At 46.9% G+C, this 7,052-nt stretch overlaps 1 pseudogene; it reads left to right on the top strand.

Annotated features, from left to right (window-relative positions):
- Positions 1-384: 384 nt before the first annotated feature.
- LOC124719220 lies at positions 385-502 on the top strand (annotated as a pseudogene).
- The last annotated feature ends 6,550 nt before the right edge of the window (positions 503-7,052 follow it).

Here is a 7,052-nt window from a genome sequence, read left to right as displayed (position 1 = left end):
CTTTTAGGAGTTTGATGGAATCGCTATGTGAAGTTATTGATAACTGCTATGCTTAATGTTCCTATAAATGTTTGGAACATTAAGTTTTTATAACTTTCTCTTAAGGGACTGTTTATTCGAATACTGAGTACGTTGGATTTCTAACTGTATTTGCAAAGCTTTATCTAATACCTCGTCCACAATTTGTATTTGTCAAATTCCGTAAGGGGAATAATGTCAACAAACCGTCTTAATTATAAATTGAGACTACCAACCATGATTCCATCCCACTTCCTCTTTATGGTATCTAAGATATGGTGGGTAAGTGTGGTACAAAAAGGGATCCACATAGCAGAGTTGTTTGATCAAAACTAGTAATTTAAATAATGTGATGTACAGCTATTGGCCAACGGCCTTGCCACAGTGGTAACACCAGTTTCCGTCAGATCACGGAAGTTAAGCGCTGTCGGGCTGGGCTAGCACTTGGATGGGTGACCACCCGGTCTGCCGAGCGCTGATGGCAAACGAGGTGCATTCAGCCGTCATGAGGCGAGCTCAAGAACTGCGTGATTGAGAAGTAGCGACTCCAGTCTCTTAAACTGACATACGGCCGAGAGAGCGGTGTGCTCACCACATGCTCCGTCATACACGCATCCAGTGACGCCTGTGGACTGAGGATGACGCGGCGGCTGATCGGTACCGTTGTGCCTTCATGGCCTGTACGGGCAAAGTTTAGTTACACTAATGGCCATTTAAATTGCTACACCAAGAAGAAATGCAGATGATAAAGGGGTATTCATTGGACAAATATATTATACTGGAACTGACATGTGATTACATTTTCACGCAATTTGGGTGCATAGATCCTGAGAAATCAGAACCCAGAGCAACCACCTCTGGCCGTAATAATGCCCATGATACGCCTGGGCATTGAGTGATACAGAGCTTGGATGGCGTTTACAGGTACAGCTGCCCATGCAGCTTCAACACGATGCCACAGTTCATCAAGAGTAGCGACTGGCGTATTGTGACGAGCCAGTTGCTCGGCCACCATTGACCACAAGTTTTCAATTGGTGAGAGATCTGGAGAATGTGTTGGCCAGGGCAACAGTCGAACATTTTCTGTATCCAGAAAGTCCCATACAGGACCTGCAACATGCGGTCGAGCATTATTCTGCTGAAATGTAGGATTTCGCAGGGATCGAATGAAAGGTAGAGCCACGGATCTTAACACATCTGAAATGTAACGTCCATTGTTCAAAGTGCCGTCAATGCGAACAAGAGGTGACCGAGACGTGTAACCAGTGGAACCCCATACCATCACGCCGGGTGATACGCCAGTATGGCGATGACGAATACAAGCTTCCAAAATGCGTTCACCGCGATGTCGCCAAACACGGATGCGACCATAATGATGCTTTAAACAGAACCTGGATTCATCCGAAAAAATGACGTTGTGCCATTCGTGCACCCAGGTTCGTCGTTGAGTACACCATCGCAGGTGTTCCTGTCTGTGATGCAGCGTCAAGGGTAACCGCAGCCGTGGTCTCCGAGCTGATAGTCCATCCTGCTGCAAACGTCGTCGAACTGTTCGTGCAGATGGTTGTTATCTTGCAAACGTCCCCATCTGTTGACTCAGGGATCGAGACGTGGCTGTACGATCCGTTACATAAGATGTCTGCCATCTCGACTGCTAGTGGTACGAGGCCGTTGGTATCCAGCACGGCGTTCCGTATTACCCTCCTGTACCCACCGATTCCATATTCTGCTAACAGTCATTGGATCTCGACCAGCGCGAGCAGCATGTCGAGATACGATAAACCGCAATCGCGATAGGCTAGAGTCCGACCTTTATCTCCTCCTTATACGAGGCATGACAACAACGTTTCACCAGGCAACGGCGGTCAACTGGTGATTGTGTATGAGGAATCGGTTGGAAACTTTCCTCATGTCAGCACGTTGTAGGTGTCACCACCGACGCCAACCTTGTGTGAATGCTCTGAAAAGCTAATCATTTGCATACCACAGCATCTTCTTCCTGTCGGTTAAATTTCACGTCTGCAGCACTTCATCTTCGTGGTGTAGCAGTTTTAATGGTCAGTAGTGTAGTTAGTTAGATGTACAGCTATTCCGCCAGATCATGATTTAAAGTGCTGAAAGGTAGTCAATAATGTTCTGGAAGGAACCGGTAGGGATGCAGAGTGATGACAACTCCAGTCCCTTGGCTAGATGCACTACATATCTTGGTTGAGCATCCATGGTGCAAACAGCCTTATTGAAATGGTCTCACAGATTCTCGATTCGATTCAAGCCTGGGGAGTTTGGAGGCCAGGGCAGAGAACTCACCCTAGTGGTTCCCGAACCACGCACGTAAACCGCGGGCAGTGTGACACGTTGCATTGTCCTGCTGGTAGATGCCATCGTGCTGAGGAAAAACAAACTGCATGTAGGGGTGGACAGGGTCCCGAAGGATAGACACATACTAGTGTTGATCTATAGTGCCTTCCAGATGACGAGATCACCAAAACATTGCGCCGGACCGTAATGCATCCTCCTCTGGCCTGAATCTTTCCAAGTGTTGTTACAGGGTGTTTGCTCCCAAACATTTCACACTGTGCACGCCAACGACCATCTGTCAAATGCAGGGTAAAATGTGATCCATCTATGAAGGCCGCGTGTCGCTACCCAGTGGACGTCCAGTTACGTTACTGACGTGCAAATTCGTCGTCGATGAAATGGAGTCAACGTGGGTGCATGGACCAGGCGCCTGTTGCAGAGCCCCATGCGCAGTAACGTTCCCTGAACAGTGGTTGAGGAGACACTGTTGGCAGCCCCTTAGTTCATCTGGGCTGTCAGTCGCTACACGTCTATTTGTACTAATCTCCAAAGCCGATCTTCACCCCTGTCATTTATGACCAGTGGCACGCCTTAGTTGACTCGGCGTCTGTTTTGGATAGCACCATTCTGCTACACATGCTAAACTTTAACCATGGGCCACACGAACAGTTTACAAACCTACACACACTCCGTCGTCAGGCCACGAGTGGCCTACCGGGACCATCCGACCGCCGTTTCATCCTCAGAGGAGGATGCAGATAGGAGGGGCGTGGGGTCAGGACGTTATGATGGTATTCTTGACCGAAGCCGCTACAATTCGGTCGAGTAGCTCCTCAATTGGCATCACGAGGCTGAGTGCACCCCGAAAAATGGCAACAGCGCATGGCGGCCTGGATGGTCACCCATCCAAGTGCCCACCACGCCCGACAGCGCTTAACTTCGCTGATCTCACGGGAACCGGTGTATCCACTACGGCAAGGCCGTTGCCGCTTACAAACTTACACGTTTCGAAAACGCTACTATCACTGGTCCGAAAGTCAATCATCATGACCTTTTGGGCGTCAGACAAACGGCTCCAGTTCCACATTAGGACAATTACTGCACTGTTTTCCGCATCCCCCGACACGTCTTATGCAGGGTGAGTCAAAAAGCACTTCACAGTTTTGGAATGATACAGATATTGATTGAGATAATTTGCCGAATCAATAGTTGTGTGCCACGCGGAATGGTCGCGCGGTTTAAGGCGCCACGTCACGGGTTGCGGAGCTCCTCCCGCCAGAGGTTCGAGTCCTCCCTCGGACACGGCTGTGGGCGCTGTCCTTGGCAAACTTAGTCTAAATAGTGTGTAAGCCTATGGACCGATGACCTCAGCAGTTTTGTTCCTTAGGAATTCACACACATTTGGTAGGTGTGTTATTTTGTAGCAAACAACTTCAAGTTTCACACAAAAGTGTCAAAGTGTCATTTTGGTTCGATGTGACTACCATTTGTAATGCGCAAACATCCCACTGGTAATCGATTTCTTCCCACACTCGTTGCAGCAAATCGGGCTTACTTGTGTAGCGGCAGCGTAAATTCGATTTTTCACATCTTCTAAATTTTTTGACAGGAGAAGGACATACATACGGTCTCTAATGAAACCCCACAGATCCAGCCGTGTCAAGTCTGGGGAACGCGTGGCATGGCAGTTGGTCCTTACTTGTTCAAATGGTTCAAATGGCTCTAAGCAATATGGGACATTTGAGGTCATCAGTCCTCTAGACTTAGAACTACTTGTACTTAAACTTAACTAACCTAAGGACATCACACACATCCACGCCCGAGGCAGGATTCGAGCCTGCTACCGTAGCAGCAGCGCCGTTCCGAACTGAAGCGCCGGGCCGGCCGCGGTGGTCTAGCGGTTCTAGGCGCTCAGTCCGGAACAGCGGGACTGCTACGGTCGCAGGTTCGAGTCCTGCCTCGGGCATGGATGTGTGTGATGTCCTTAGGTTAGTTAGGTTTAAGTAGTTCTAAGTTCTAGGGGACTGATGACCACATATGTTAAGTCCCATAGTGCTCTGAGCCTGAAGCGCCGAGAACCGCTCGGCCAAAGCCGCCGGCGGTCCCTTACGGCCAATCCACCGATCTGGTAAGCGATTATCGAGGAAACTTCGAACTTCCGTGAGGAAATGAAGTGGTGAACCGTCTTGCTGATAGCAAGCCATCCCATCTCGATCATCTTCATTAATCTGTGGAATTAAAAAGTCTCCAAGCACATTTACATCTACATCTACATATATACTCCGTTAGCCAGCAAGCGGTGTGTGGCGGAGGGCACAATTCGCGCCAAAGTCATATTTCCCCCCCCTCTGTTCCACTCGCGGATCGCGCGAGGGAAAAACGACTGTCTGAACGCCTCAGTACGAGCTCTAATTTCTCTTATCTTTGAATGGTGATCATTGTGCGATTTTGAAGTTGGTGGTAATAATATATGGTCTACATCCCCGGTGAAGATCGGATTTCGGAATTAAGTGAGCAGCCCCTTCTATTTAGCGCGCCGTCTATCCGCAAGTGTGTCCCACTTCAAACTTTCTATGCATATATACTCCGTTAGCCAGCAAGCGGTGTGTGGCGGAGAGCACAATTCGCGCCAAAGTCATATTTCCCTCCCTCTGTTCCACTCGCGGATCACGCGAGGGAAAAACGACTGTCTGAACGCCTCAGTACGAGCTCTAAATTCCCTTATCTTTGAATGGTGATCACTGCGCGATTTGGTGGTTATAATTTATGCTCTACATTCCCGGTGGAGATCAGATTTCGGAATTTAGTGAGCAGCCCCTTCTGTTTAGCGTGCCGTCTATCTGCAAGTGTGTCCCACTTCAAACTTTCTATGAGATTTGTAACGCTCTCGCGATGGCTAAATGTACCAGTCACGAATCTTGTCGCACTTCTTTGGACCTTCTCAATCTCTTGAATCAGGCCCAACTGGTAAGGGTCCCATACAAACGAACAATACTCCAAGACTGGACGAACTAACGTATTCCTTTGTTGAAGGACTGCATCGCTTCAGGATTCTACCAATAAACCGCAACCTAGAGTTCGCCTTAGCCGTTACTTGTGTAATCTGATCATTCTACTACAATGGTCAATCCTTGTCTGATTGACAGCTTTATCCAGACTATTTCACAGTCCGACCCAGTATCGATCTCAACTGCGTTTAACCAGCTTTTAACTGCAATGAACACACCACCTCCCATAGCATCAGTCCTATCCTTCCTAAACATTGTCCAATCCGAGTTCAAAATTTCACTGCTTTCTATGTCTGGTTTCAACCAGATTTCGTTACCTAATACAATATTGGTATTGCTACTGCTTATTTCTGAGATTAACTCGGTGATCTTGCTACAAACACTTCGACAATTTACTAACATGAGACTAAGCATATTTAAAACCTTTGGAATGACCTTGAAACATCCGCTTAGAAAAATTATAAATGACTGTGCTTAAACTGACACACAATATTTTTAGAGCAACGCAGTCTGACTTTCAAAAATCCCTACAAAAGAATGGCCCCGACTAACAATAACCTATACCTTTCATGAATCACTTACCTCACAAAAATCTTCATTACTCGAACTACTGCAATACAGCGAGCGCCAATACTGCCATCTAAATAAAAGATTCTAACTACTGAAGGCACTAACTACTGATAGGCATAGTCAGCAAATGAAAGATTTTGATAGAGAACAAACACTGTATTTAACTTAACAATGTTCCAAAGTCATCATATATATATATATATATATATATATATATATATATATATATATATATATATAATAATCAGTTCATGATACCCAATATTACAAATTTACTCTCTCTGATGGACACACGTCCAGATCATCCTCTCTCAAAACTCCGCCATCTCTCTCCCCACATCCACCACTGCTGGCGGCTCACCTCCAACTGCGCAACGCTACGAGCTGTGAACAGCCAACTGCCCAACACTACAATAGCAAATTCCAACAATGCAAACCAGCCACAGACTGCACACAGCACAGTCAATGATTTTCATATAGAGCGCTACATAGCGTTACCAACATAAAAACCTAAACAGCCTAATTTCAACCTGTTTAGGTGAACTAACAATTTTTACAGTTGGCACACCAACATCAGTGTCATGAATTGGTAATTTTTCAGGCCAGCTCTTTGTTCCCCGTGGCGAGGAACCTAATGTAAAAAACCCCTATGTGCACACCACAAGTACTGTGCTACCCCTGTAGCTGCTTCCTGTGTGTAGTGCACCCCTGATCTGTCGAGGGGCGTCCTACAACATTCCACCAGATACACAGTCTGTTCCACGTAATCCCCCACAGCCAGACGACCTGGTCGAAGCGAACAACCGGTCTCAACAAAGTTCTTGAGCCAAGAGCAAATTGTAGGTATACTCGGAAATTTCCTAGCGTATTCCGTGCGAAATTTACGCCCAACAGTTGTTTCAGAGTTTGTTTCATGAAACCAAAACACACAGCGAACACGCTCCGCACCAGTGAAAATAGCCATTTTAACTGTGCAGTATGTTGGCGCTTCTGGTGGCGGGATGACGTACTGATGCACTACGTGAACCAAACTTGAGACTGTTTGCTATAAAATGACACGTCTACTGATTCTGCAGGTCATCTCAACAAATTTCTATATCATCGAGCGAGGCGGCGCAGTGGTTAGCACACTGACCAGTGATTTCCCTAAATCGCTTC

This window comes from Schistocerca piceifrons, chromosome 10 (assembly GCF_021461385.2).
Source record: "Schistocerca piceifrons isolate TAMUIC-IGC-003096 chromosome 10, iqSchPice1.1, whole genome shotgun sequence".
In the NCBI taxonomy this organism is placed as follows: Eukaryota; Metazoa; Arthropoda; class Insecta; order Orthoptera; family Acrididae; genus Schistocerca; species Schistocerca piceifrons.
This window is presented reverse-complemented; position numbering and strand designations above follow the sequence as displayed.